Genomic DNA, 14,506 nt, shown 5'->3' on the forward strand with positions numbered 1-14,506 from the left:
CTTCATCACACTTGCCCCACATTAGGTTTGGGGCGGCTCTTGGCAGTTTCGCATCTAACGAAAGGGAAGGAGAGTTTGGGGTACATTTAGTTTGAGTTTAGTAGAGTACGCAATTCGTGTTCATTTCTGTGACTAGTTGAGATATTTTCCAGGTGCAGGAGTAGCTTCCAGGAATACTCCGGTTACCTGTACTAACCTACCTGGCACTATGACATGAAAGTACTAGGAAAGGGGCTTACAGTACAGGGGATCAGGGGAGCAGAGCAAGAAAGTTCTAGGAAAGGGGGTGAGTACAGCAAAATATATAAGAAAAAAAGGGTTTTACGGTATGTCTGACATAGAATTTTTATGACATCTGTGGGATTTGTCAACCTTCAAAAATTCATAATTTATAGATTTGTGATCTCATTATAAGTATAAATTCTGTACCTAATTTTATATTGTAATTTTATATTCTTTTACTTAATGAGTGCCTACAGAATTGAATAAGCTTCAGCCCTAAAACTTGCATCCATCCCTAGTAGAGACAACTAACAGACCCAAAGAATATATTACTGAATTTCTTTAGAAGAAAAATGAATGTGAAAATCTGTTTTAGTTACCTCGGTGATTAATAACATATCCTCCATTCCATTGTCAATTGGCTTTTATCCAAAGGGTGAGTTTTCTGAAGTAAATTATTAAAGCCAATCTAGATATAACATGGTGTGGTTAAGGAAGGCAGGCAGACCTTCAGTTGAATCTGGATTTTAGTTATTAATTCTTGACCCTGTGCATATTGCCCAACCTTTTGAAGCTTCAGTTGCTTCATTTGTAAAAATGTACGTAATGGTACTTACTCCAAAGTGTAATAGAAAAGTTTTAGAAGGACCACGCATTTAAAACTTAATGCAACACGACCTCGAGGCACTGCTCACTAGGTGGAAATAATAGTGAACTGGAAAGCATAAGACTCTCTCAAAGAGGTTTCCAGTAAAAATATTAAAATGGTGATGTGGCTACCCATCTTTGTCTTCCTCAAGGCTCTGAAATTGGACATTTTTGCTCTCTGCTTTTGGTTTCTCCTTCTCTTCTCTCTTATTAAGATGGGAAGATGCTTTTGGCTGCAGGTCCCACACATGCTCAGGAAAGATACTGGGAGAATGAGGAGCAAAAGCAAGCATTTTGCACCAGCAGGAACCAACCGTCAGGGAGTGCGCCAAGCAAGCCGGCCCCAGAGCCAAGATCCCTCCCTTGCTGCTTCTGCTCTCATGAAGTCATCACCGGGCAGTGAACACTGGCAGTGGGAGAGGCTATCCTGAGATCTGGCCTGTGTCTGACTATCTTCTTGGCATGCTGTAGTGCAAAACACTCCTATTAGTACACTGCATTCATCATGGTTTCTGAGCACAGCCAAGGGAAGGAGCCAGGAGGAAATCCCCTGTTGAGGAAACATTGTGGGATACAGGGGAACAGGTGAGCAGAGCAAGAAATGGGGCCATTGGTTGACCCCCCAAAGAAGGAGAGCTTGCAGAAAATTCTTTATCGACTTTGGCCTCTCCTAAGGAGAAAGAAAAAAAATTTAATGAGAATTCCCATCAGAGTAAGAGCACAAAATGAGAAGAATTACATCGATGCATGTCACAAAAACTCTCCAGCTAACAAGGGAAAAAAAATATAATTCCTTAGCATTTTTATAAACCTTGGAGCTCTTGGTGAAAATTCACTTCCCGAGTTGATCTGAGGATAGAAATTGTGCCAGCTTCTCCCATGGTATTTTCTCTAAGATGTGATTTTGTTGTATGGAGGGCAAGCGTCTTGGGACTGCTGAGTTAAACAAAGGCTACTGGGTTCCCTTTACTGATGTAAATGCCTTTTAAAAAATGCTGATGTGGAATAAACATAGCACACAGCTCTTTACACTGGTCTGACCACTTACTTCCTCCAGCATGCTTCAAAAAAAAAGAAAAGGAATTTTACGGGACTTCAGTAGTACAGACTCCATTTAAGAGAAACGCGATCTATTCCAGTAGTGGGTCCTGGACAATTTGAGATGAGAAAAGAGTTCTAAGTTTCTATAAACTAGCCTTACTCTTTCTTCCATAATATTCTGGACCTCCAATGAGTTATGTACCAATTAATATCACCCTCAGTATAACTCATCTCTGTGTCTTGGAATCACTTCAACCAAATGATTCGGGTTTTCTGTTATTTCCCTATTTTAGTTCACGTTTGTACATAAATGTTCTTTGGGTCCAAAAGCATTGTCTAAACACTTATTACGCCACTGAGATATTTGTGCAGTGTGTTACATTTGAAATCCACATGAGCTACACCCCAGCATTCATGCCACGCAGAAGTGCCTTCATCTTCAGTTCCTACTGGCTTCCTGAGATGCTTTCACCAATAAAATGTGAAAGAAATGATGCAGCTCAGGTCCAGCCCAGGACATTAAGAAGGTCCAGTAGTTCTTGCTTAACTTTAGAAACCTAGCTTGTAGAACCAGGCAACGTGCTGTATAAAAATCTATCGAAACTCTCCTAATGGACAGAGAATGTGTGGACAGTCCTTGATGGATGAAAAAACAGTTGGAGTGGGAGAGACCATGTGCAAAAGAAAATGCATATTCTCAAGTTACATATGTGCATAGGCAGGTATATCCATAACTACACAGAATATGTATATAAAATATGCATATAAAACCAACTGCATAGAAATGTATGTAAATATATGTATATATGCGTATACATATATGTCAACTCTATAGAATATGTACATAGATTTTATATATACATAAATATACATAAATGTTATGTATATATATTTAGGTATAGTTGTATATACAACTAAATATATAATGCAAATATATTCAACTACATAGGATATACACACACACATAGGACTCTCATATATGTTTCTGGATTTATATCAAGAAATGTATGCAATTTATCAATTTTAATCTTCACATAATCCTGCAAAATAGGCCTTACACTCCCCGAATTATAGAAGCAGATGTTGAAATTCAAAGTGTTCATGTACCTTACTCAGACCATAAAGGATTTAAGTCAGCGCTATATAATTCAAGTGCCCATGTTGTCGTTATTCCAAGCTGCCTCTCTTTTTAGTCAGAATGATTGGAAAAATTGTCTTAATTGATGTTAATCAGCACAAATTGCAAGTGGCAGCAAATCTGTAAATCCCTGTGTGTGGTGCTTACCGCACTGCTCATGAGCTGTGGCCAAACAGCCCATCAAAACCATCCTGCTCTTTTGGACTTTGCACACCATGATGAGTCAAAACGCATTCAAACCCTATAGGGCAAGGCTGGTTCGAGACCAGCTTGTCACGTAGATCAGCACTTCTCAGACATCAATGCTCCTATGAATTTGGGATCTTGATAAGTACGGATTAGAATTCAGTAAGCCTTGTATAAGGCCTGTGGGTTTGTATTTCTAACAAGTCTTCAGATGATCCTGGTCGTGGACCACACTTTTGAGTATCGAGGATCCAGGTAAGGTGGTTCTTATTGTTAAAGTCCCCTACTATCATTGTGCTGCTTTCAGTTTCTCCCTTCAAGTCCATTCATATTTGCTTTATACATCTTGGTGCTCCTCTGTGGGTTGCATGTGCATTTATAAATGTTACATCTTCTTGCTGGATTGACCCCTTTATCATTATGTAATACCTTTCTTTATTTCTTGTTACAGTTCTTTTTTTTTAAAGTCAGTTTTGTCTGATATGAGTATAGCTACTCTAGCCTTCTTTTCATTTCCATTTTCATGGAATATATTTTCCATTCTTTCACTTTAAGTCGATGTCATTTTCTGATTTGAGTCTCTTACAGGCTGCAGATAGATTTAGTCTTTAAAAAAAATCCGTTCAGCCATTCTGTGTCTTTTGATTGGAAAATTTAGTTCATTTACATTTAAAGTAATTATTGATAGGCATGTGCTTACACATTCCCCTTGTTTTTAGTAAAACTGATCATGACCGGGAAATGCTAGACTGCTATAGCATAATTTCTAAACTGAGGCTATGCCTTCATGTCATGATCTTTTCTCTGATGAGGAAAAAGTGTTAATAAGGAGGGAACATATTATATCCAAAGTTTTTGTGATGAATGGACACATCATAAACTTTCTACCTTGTTTCTATAAATTGAAAAATCTTCCCCTGATTCACATCAAGCACATATTCCAAGTAGTTCTGGGTTCTGATCCTTCTCAGAGGAAAGGAACCAAAGGGCTTAAGTATAAAGTAAAATTATAAGATGAATATTCTCAATAGAATTTATGGCCAAAGTTATTTCTATTGGCTTGAGTAGGTACATTTCCATACAGAATGAGAACTTACAGAATTGACTCAATAATTAACAACGTATCAGGCAGAGAAAAGCATTAGTTCTTTAGAAAGCAGATTTCACCAATGATAATGCTAGTCATCTTGATCCAGAAACTAGAAGCAGAGATTTGCTAGAAATTAATTTCAGCCATCGAAGATGGAATTATAAACAATATGACTAGATTAGTTTTGAGCAATGACCTGTTTCACTATTTTAAATACATCCGTGCTATAGAAAGCAATTGGAGAGTTTTGCTCCTGTGGGCTGAAGTATTAGGGCTTTCTGTGTGTGCTTTTATGATTATCAGAATGAAATATGATAGCGCCATTTTTAGCTTGCTATTATCTCTGATGGATGTCATCCTAACACAATTGCTTGTACAGTATATGTCAGAAGTAAGTCACACTTGTCACACAGCTATTTCACTAGGTCAATCTGGCTCTCTTGGCTATATTCTGAATGCGAGTCTCAAAACGCTTTAAAAATAGAAAGTGGAGAACTAAAACAGATTTTTAAAAACTTTGATTAAAAAAAAGATACAGGGCGACCCTATTACTCTTAGTGTCATTTAGCTCTGACTATAGCAAAAGTAATCATCCATACTTACTTCTGCATAATTGAAGGATCAGAAAGGGTTTTTTGTTTCACTTTTTGGGTTTTGTTGTCATTTTGTTCCTTCCTCCCTCTTTCATTCCTAATCCAGGGGAGCCTTGCTCTGCCTAGCTTTAACTCTTTATTAAGGAATGAATACAGTAGAAATTGTCCAAAATCGGTTTTGGAAATTTTCAATAAAAATACATGTTTAAGAACTTAAATATTAATTTGAGTTTGCAGAACAACTAGTTTTCAGTGATGTTTCTGGCTTTCTCCTATTCTTTTCTTCCCCGTTCTGAAATTACTAGGACAGACATAAAAAGCATATACGGTTTTTGTATCTCCACAGAACCTTAACCCAGAGCCTCAATCACAGAGGCTTCTCTAACTATTGTGTGTGAAGAAATCATTAAAGCATTGTATCTTCCAGACTATTTTATATGCAACAGTTATGGTGATCCTAAAACTTGTAAAAAGAAAAATGACATTTTTCTTAAGACTTTTCTGGAAATTCTTATTGCATATGCACTAAAATACAAATTTACCCTTTGCAAAGACTTATGAGATCTACTTGAACTGACTCCTTTTCTTTCCTCCACCTCACCTGGGTCATTACTAAGGCCCAAAGCCAGGGGTGGCCTTTCAATTACCCACCCAACCAAACTCTTTCCCAGCACAGAGATGTTATGTGTCATCCTCTCTGCCTAGAAGACTCTCTTTCTCTTTAAAAAAAAAAAGACTGGACACTTCAGGCCTCAGTCTAGTGTCCTCTGAGAGGGCAGATACCCCCCCCCCCAACGCCTGCCATGTTTCCTCTATTTCAGGATCCTGTTTCTTTCTTTCTCATCACAGATAGATTTTTACAATATTGATTGGCTTGGTCTCTGTCTTTCTTGTAAAATGAGAAGTAAGTTCCATGTTTGCGTAACTCCTGTCTGAATGAGCAGCCCTGAATTCCCAGGCCTGGCAAAAAGCAGATGCCTAATAAGTTAAATAAAATGACTGGAATTTATCTTTATATTTTTAATCTTTTGAATTATAAAATGTTCAAATGTACAGATTTAGAGAGACACGTGCAATACACATCCTCCAGATTAAAACCGATCAAGTTTTTGCCAACTTTGCTTGTATTAATTCACACGTTTCTTCATTTTCTTTTGATAGATTAAAACTGGGGGCATGTTGGCATACATTTCTAAAACATATCTGTTAATTATTCAGATTCTCAGGATATTGTTTTTACCAATAGGATTTTTTAATTTGTGGAGTTAGATTTATGGTTGAGTTGTCCCTGGATTGTAATTGGTTTGTTTTGTTTAGGTGTCAGTGCTCAGGTTATCAATTTGCATTGTTTAGGTGTCTCTAGGAAAATGTACATTTTCGTACATAATCACAATGACATGATTACAATTCATAAAATTAGTAGTCTTTTGGTAGCATCAAATATCCAGTCCAAACCAGATTTTCTTGATGGTCTCCTAAATACGTATTTTAACGTTTATTTGTACAAATGAATCATAAAACAGTGTCTAACATTTGCATTCGTTCATATATATATATATATAAAATCTCTTTACAGTTAAATCAACATCCTCCCCCTTTTTTCCTGCCATGGACTTATTATAGTAACAGTGTCGATGGTCCTGTAAAATGTCTCATATTCTGTTTCCTTTCTGGTGGCATCATTGAATTCGTCCTCCTACAGCTCATACATTCCAAGGAGGGATATTATCTCTAGAATTTGGTGAGATTCTGGTTCCAATTTTGACAAGATTGCTCTGTGGACGGTACCAATGTGCTTCAAATTACTTCATGTCAGAAGACACAAAATGATTGGTTATCCTGACTCTGAGGCTAATATGAAAGCTGAACTCGGGTGTTGGAAGCCTGATTACTCTATTTAGACTTTTTTCTATCAAACTTTTTGCTACTAGTTTAATTACTGGTGACTGTTATCACAGTCAGTTTCTTCTCAGAGATTTTTTCTATTTTTGTCTTTACCTGCTCAGTGGCTGGCTGAGATTTTTCTGGTTCTGCTCTTGGGGGTCATTTGACCCTACCAGCCCGTAGTGGGTGGTCTGTGGGCATTACTGTTACCTAGCTATGCCGAGGAGATTAGCCGTGTGTTGTTGTTGTTTTCCTCTGTCCTGGTTTTTGTGTTTTCCTCTCTCTCTCTCTTTCTCTGTCTAACCCTATTTGGGTTTGGTTTTCAGGAGGGAATTTTGAGATTAAAAAAATAATAATAACTATGTTACCACAGTGATACCCTCTCTGTCACCTTCTTGTTTTAAAGTCCTCTTTCACCAATCCTTTCTCTGTGCCCAGCCTCTCATTTCTGTTGTCTTTTTCCCCTTCTACACATTTCTGGTCCAGTTAGCAATTTAGTTATTCAGTATTGAAATGGAAGGGCAGAGCTGGTTTTGCATATATCAACAGTAGCAAATTACACAGCTGCGTGCCAGAGTTATAGAAGACCGTCTTCGTGAAAAGCTAAAGCTCCCTTCCCCGGTTCTAAAGCTGTCCCTAACATCACTTTCATTTATCAAAGGGACCCAGAATAATTCTGGTTTCCAAGCCAATTCTCTCTGTCTTGTATTTATTTTTACTAGAAGTATCCCTTTGCTCTTCCCCTGATGGTCCTTAGTCATGTTGGAATGGCCTCTAAAATTCCTTGGAACTTATTCAGATTCTCAAGGGATGTTTTTGCCAATAAGATTATTTTATCTGTGGCTTTAGATGTACAGTTGAGTTGTGCCTGGATTGTGACCATTTGTATTATTCATATATCAGCCTTTATCTTATTAATATAAGTGCATCTGCACTCCAGCACCCACCCTGTGCTGTTCACCTTGGGGGAGAAACTAGTGACTTACAGCAGAGATTGTCACCTCATTAATACTGTCTTCCCCTCCCAGTGTCTAAACCAACTAACTTGTGTCTAAACCAACCTAAGCGCCCAACGTATGAGGCCTAAACGATGTGGTGAGAACAACAGGTGACATTTTATATTTGTTTCTAGAAGCTGCCTCATTTCTAAAGGAATAACTAAAGTTTATTAAATAAGACCTTTGGAATGAGAAGAAATTCAGCCCCGTGCTTTGGGTTTCGGGTCTCATCATAATTACCAGAACCACATTCATACCCTTCCTTCCTGTCTATCATCAGATAAAAGTTACTGTGTACTTGCACTTGCAGGTGTAGGTACACTTCACCAAATTAAGCTAAATGGTTGTGTACAAAGAAGCTAGTAAAAATCATCGAAGAGTAAACTGGAATTATAGATCGGAGTGCTTGTTTTCAGTGCTGTAGAAAATACTGACATTAAAAGACAGTGCCAAGCCAAACAGGCATCCACCTGCAAAGTGTGATCTGAAACCAAATTTACATCACAGTGTCTCAGCCTCATCCAGCCACTCATCCTTCCCTAAACTGAAATTCTTACGATCAGGCTTTATCAGCACCTGTCTTTCCCACACTGCTTATTTGTAGATGTTGAGATTCCACCTCAAATCTGACCAAGCCATCCATGTTCCTAAGAAGTCATTTGGGGTCAGTATTCAAAAACTGTATTAGATGCTTATATCAACCAACTGGACATGCTGCTGTACTTAGGTGAGTCCGCTGGTCACCATAGCGTGTGTGTCTGTGCATACGTGTGTGTGCGTTATGACTTTGTATTTATGTATGTGAATTTAGGTATAATTATAACTATATATATTGGTGTCTTAACCACATAAAGGAGAATTATTTTATAAAACTTCAAAACAAGTAATTTGACTGTCCCTAATTGTTTCTACTTTAAGGACAAAAAGAACTACAATGAAGTATTCAGTGATGACCTTGATGTTTTCAATAATAATATTGGTATTGTTGTGATGCAACCATTAAATGTACATTGTAAGTTGTGGCAAATAAGTAATTGTGGTAATTGTACGTGGAACTAAGGTTTAACACACAAGAAATCAATGTGGACATAAAATATTTTTAAAAAGGTAATCAAAATCCCTGTATCCTTAAATTTAAATTGACAGTATAAACTCTTTATCTGCAGATATATCTTCATTGCTCTTGATCACTGAAGAGGGCCTGGTAGCAATGATTACCCCTCACCCAGAAATGGACTCTTAATTTCATTTTCCACCGAAAGCAAGCAGAGCTTCTTAGAGAACTGGCTGGTTCTAGATCTGGCTGGGATAGAAAACATATTATATATTATAATGCAGAAAGCAAAAGATTTATGAAATACTACTGGCGTCGTGTTGAAAGGAAAGGAGTCCGTTTGAAAAGGTGTCTCTGGTTAAAATGGGATAATTTAATTTTTTTTTACTTTATTATATTTTGAGGGGGAAGTAATTAGGCTTATTTATTTATTTCTAATGGAGGTATGGAGGATTGAACCCAGGACTTTGTACATGCTAAGCATGCACTCTACCACTGAGCTATGGCCTCCCCCAAAATGGAATAATTTGAGTAACACAAAAAATAATAACTGCAATGGGTTGAATCTCATCAACTGTGTTACAAAAATTCATGATTTCAAACTTAAAATAAAGCAACTAAGTTAGTAAACTTGAAATTTTTCTAGCCCATCAATGTCTTCTTATTCTGAAAACTGATAAACAGGGGCAAAAAAGCAAGATCCTACACTGCTTATCCTAAACCCACTGCTCTTCAAGATAATCAAGTAGCTGGACAATTGCTCTTAGAAAATAATTCCAACCAAAGAACTCAAATTTCCTTAAAATAACGCAACATTAGAGATGAGGGAGTGGGCGGGGGGAGGAGTGGGAGAGAAATAAGGCGAGTCTGGCTGTCATTGACAGCTGGGTTGAATCTGTGAGATGGGTGTACATGAATCTTTATTACACTATTCTCTCTCTTTTTAGGTATGTTTGAAGATTTATATAATGACATTTTAAATATGCTAAAACAAATAATAAAAAACAAAGAGTGTGAGGAACTTGGGGAAGAGACATTAGTTGTGGTTCTGCCTGGCTGGGTGGGTAGACAGAGGAGCAACCACCACATTCTCTAATCAGCAAGGACAGTGTGAAAGCCCCAGAACGTGGAGAGACAGTGATCAGGGACATTAAGAAGGTCACCATCGTCTGCCCCACAGGAGAAGCTCAAATTTATTTGTGAATTGTGCAGATAAAAGAGTGTAAGGACCGAGAGCTTCAGAGATTTTGACTTTATACACTGATCAGCCATGGCGAGTTTTTGAGAACTGGATTAGAATATTTCAATCTGTGTTTTAAGATAGAATTTCTGTTGGTGAAGTGAATGATCTGGATTAAGAGGTTGAAAATTGCTGACAGAGGAGTTGGTTGGTATATGAGGATATTATTCCAGATAACAGAACACGAGTGAATAAACTAGGAGAGTAGAAGTGGGAGTGCAGAGGAGACAATGTGTACGGAGGAAACTGGAGATTTAGAAGCATGGAAATGGCATGACCCATCGAATACGGTAGGGGAATGAAAAGAAGTAAAATAAATCTGTGTATGTTTATTGAAACTTCTTAAGAGAAAAGGAATTATTACCAAATTACTAAAAGGAGACTTTTCTCTTTGACAGACTGAACCAGGAGTTTGTGTGTGTGTGTGTGTGTGTTGTGTTGTGCATTTAATTGTTAGTCTTCTTATATTCATTATTTATCCTTCTCCTCCACTGTGATGCTGAAAATAGCCAGAGAATGAGGTCAACTCAACATTTGCTTTTGCTCGAGGCTACATCAGGCAAATTAATTCTTCCTCCAATTCAGAAGAGAAATAAATCAATTACCCTTGGTGAAGGGTGGCTATCTTGAGTGCTTTCAGGAAAAACTCAGGTCATCCTAAAGAAATGTCTGAAAAGCTGCGAAGTTAAGAGCCAGATAAGCACTAATTTACAATCTCCTTCATCCCCATAAAGATGTTCTTAATAGAGGACAAACTGCAACACCAGGTATTTTCAGAGTCAAAGTAATATTTCAAGTATTTCTATGAATAAAAGTCCTGCACCGCACTGTCTGAGATGAAGAGTGCTTTTGTAGGGCAGGTCTAAGGTTAAACCTTACCAGTAGCGCCACAAAGACTACCATATCCATTTAACCCTCCAGGAAGTTCTTTGTTCCGTAAACCTTTCCAACTCCCTTTTCTTCCCCAATTTCTAAATGTATATATATATTGTCTGTTGTAAATGAGAACCTAAGAGACAGAGGGACACTGAACTATGAGCTGATTGAGGACAGAATTTTTCTTAAATTTATTTGGGTTGCCTAAGTACCTGCTAGTGATTAGCCAGGATCCTAGAAGGAACAAAGGAAGCAAGCAGTTAAGTTAGTTTACACATAGGAAAATGTAAATAGAGCATAGAATATCGATATGAGAGAAGAGGCAATTTGAATATGCATAGTAGGTTTGCACAGGAGAAAGAAGGGGGTTTTACACATGTACTTGAATGAAGGGCGTGTTGGACAGGGTCGATTTACAGCTGGTCAGGGAAAAAATCTAGTTTCAACTCTAGGAAAGGCTGGATGTCTGTCTTTGCTGGCCAAGCTAAGAGCAGTAGGATTTATGATGAGTTATTCTGACACTCCTCTAGTGACCACCGGGGGCAGTTGGCTTACTGATATCCTTTACCGGGTATAACCTGTTACATAGTCTGACTTGACAAAGTGACCACATGGACATAAAACCACCACTGGGAACTTGTGCCTTGAACCCTGTCTCGGAACCGCTGTGCATCATACATCTCTTAGTGGCTCAACTAGGAAATGAAGCGGGTCTGCATGAGAATCAGGACCCCCTCTTGGACCTCCAATGCTCGCCTGAACTCCTTCTCTTGCTGCATCTTATACTTTGCTTTTAAATAAAAGCTTTAGGTGAGTGTGTCTGTGAAGTCTCATGAGTGCCTTCAAATAACAAAACTTGTAAAAATCTTGGCAAAGTGCATTCTTGGAAAAAGAACATGAGGCAAGGGGAGAAGAGAGAGAAACTGGCAAATAAGTTGGGGATTTGAGAAAAGTCTGCTCCAAGTTTAGCTGCTGTAGCATCTGTTTTGAATGGCCCATTGGTTCACATGTGGTAAGCTCAAACCTAACAGCTATCACTGAAGTCACTAGGAAGCACCCATTAGCATCTCCTAGTTTAATTGGTTTCTTCTTAGGTTGTACTTCAAAAAGGTAATAAACCAAGCCCTACATATTGCTGAAGTGTGTGGCTGACAGTTGCTCCGGAGAAGGAGGGTGATACCAAGAACTTTTGGAAAAACAAACACAAACAAGGATGGAGTCCAGAGTCAAGCAAGAGATGCTGAGGGTGCTGCCTTTCAGTCCCTCATTGTTTGTCTTTTCCTCCAACTGAAGCATTAGTCACAAAAGTTCTCTTTTCATCTCTAAAAACCAGTAAGAATTAGATTTGCATCATTTGAACTCTCTCTTTCTCTCTCTCTGCCTTTGACCAGTCTTGTCAGACTTACTAATCTCTTCAAATACTAATATTTGGATATTGTTTCTTCTACTACATATTTTATTTTTGACTCATTTATTCTTATTTTGGGCTTTAATATTTCTGTGCTTCTATTCATTATGTTTAATTTGCTGCTGGCTTTCTGATTCTTAAAATGCATACTTAGAACATTGATTTTCCCTTTTATTCTTTTATTTACATAAACATTTAGGGCTGTATATTATTTCATAAGTACCTCTTTGGTTACATCTCCAACATATTGAGATGTTACATTTTTCTTATATGTCAGTTCAAATAATTTCTTATTTCCATTGTGACATTTTTATCCCATGAGATATGAGTTATTTATAAGTAAAATATTTATTACCTTCACATTTGAGGATTTGTTAAATATAAGTAATTGTTATCACTCCATTGTTGAATTAAAATGTGTTCTGAGACCATTCCCTAAATAATGAACATGTAGGGTTTGGAATTTATCACTTGAGATCAAAACCATAGACTCCTCAACCATCTCTAAAAGTATGAGTTATTATTCCCAAAGAAAAAAATCACAAACATTAATTTTACAAAATTAATGTATTTTAGTATTAAAGGGCAACAATACAAGTCAGGATTTGCTGCATCAAACTGAGTTCAGTTCTTTTTCCACCACTTTTCCTCCACTGGTTGTGTTCCTGATTTCAAGTGATAAATTCCTTGGGTAAGAATACAAAAATAATCTTCCAAGAGCAAGCAATAACTTTTGAGCAATGTGTAGTCAAAAGCCAGATTTAGACAATAGCATTTTCCTAGCTCCAAAGAAGGAAAATTCTGCTACAGCTATACTGGGTTCACATTACTGAACAGAATGTGAACGGAATAATAAATACATTTATTAATAAATTTGCTTAACAAATTAACTCATTTCAGAACAAAAGGGAGCTCTGTCCTGAAGTTACTTATTTTCCACCTAAGAAAGACAGAAATTACTTCAAACTTTCAAATGTTGCTTTTATTCTAGCCTTAAAAAGCTTACTTTTCAATAATAGACACCTTGTCTGCTCGGAGTGTGATTTTTCAGTGACCTTCTCTGTTATATTTTTTTTCAAATAATTAGATTTGAAAATTTCCCAAAAGAGCTGAGACTACATTTCATGAATTATCCTCCACCTGGTAAGAGCATGCTAACAATTCTCATTAGTATCTTAAATTAATCTTTTATAAGCTTCTACAAAAAATAGAAAAGATGTTTAAATAGAGATATACTTTCATTTCTCCTGAACACAGAAATATATATAGTTTCTAAATGCCTCCCTCCAGCTTCATTATACTCTATGCATGATCTTAAAGAGAAGGGTCTATCAGTCACCAGTATTTTTCCTTAATTTCAGAATTGAGTTTTAGAAAATGAATATGAGAAAAGAAGCTGCATGTTTTAAGAGTGAAAACAAAAATATTCTAAGACAGAGTCCTGTCTGTCATGGTAAACATAGAAAGAAAACACTGTAAAATACTAAATTCCAAAAAGACAAAGTCAGATTGAGTGAATAGGTATTGATTTTGGAGACACAGAACTAATTAATTTTGAATATCTGTTTAAATAAATCTAGAGTTGGTCACAATAATCCTTAAACTAACACACACTTGACATAAGCTTTAAATAAACGATATTGCAGGTTTTATTTCCTATTATTTTATTATCCTCTATTTTTCCCTTCAGTTATGTTAATAGACATATAATTAAGCATACTAGCAAACATAACAATAACAAAAGTAACATATATATCGGGTTATTCTAAATCTTCAGCAGGTGACAAGTCTTGCAAGATTTGTGTTAAACAAGTAAAAGTGTTAAGAATGTTCTTTAAATACGAATTTAATGTGACGTTCAAATGAAAATGCTGTGTAAAAAGTTACATGATATCGCTTCAGAAAACCAAGCCTACTGAATGAAAAACTTATGGTCCAACCACAACTGCCCATTGGTGAATTCTTTCCCTTTGCACATTTTAAAGCCTAGGAAAAAAGGGTCTCAAGTCATTAGGGCTAAAAAGTCAATAACTAAACAAATGTCCAAGGTGGGCCAATTGAAGCTTTCAAAAGTAATTAACTTCACAAATTTTTGTTGTCAGTGATCCCTAGAGAAAGAGCTATTGTT

General features: G+C 36.9%; 1 long non-coding RNA gene across 1 annotated transcript in view; it reads right to left on the reverse strand.

The window, feature by feature from the left end:
• Positions 1-14,506, reverse strand: part of LOC116147620 (uncharacterized) — a 306,975-nt gene that overhangs the window by 6,932 nt on the left and 285,537 nt on the right. The gene's annotated exons all lie outside the window — the stretch shown is intronic.

This window comes from Camelus dromedarius, chromosome 19, assembly GCF_036321535.1.
Source record: "Camelus dromedarius isolate mCamDro1 chromosome 19, mCamDro1.pat, whole genome shotgun sequence".
In the NCBI taxonomy this organism is placed as follows: domain Eukaryota; kingdom Metazoa; phylum Chordata; class Mammalia; order Artiodactyla; family Camelidae; genus Camelus; species Camelus dromedarius.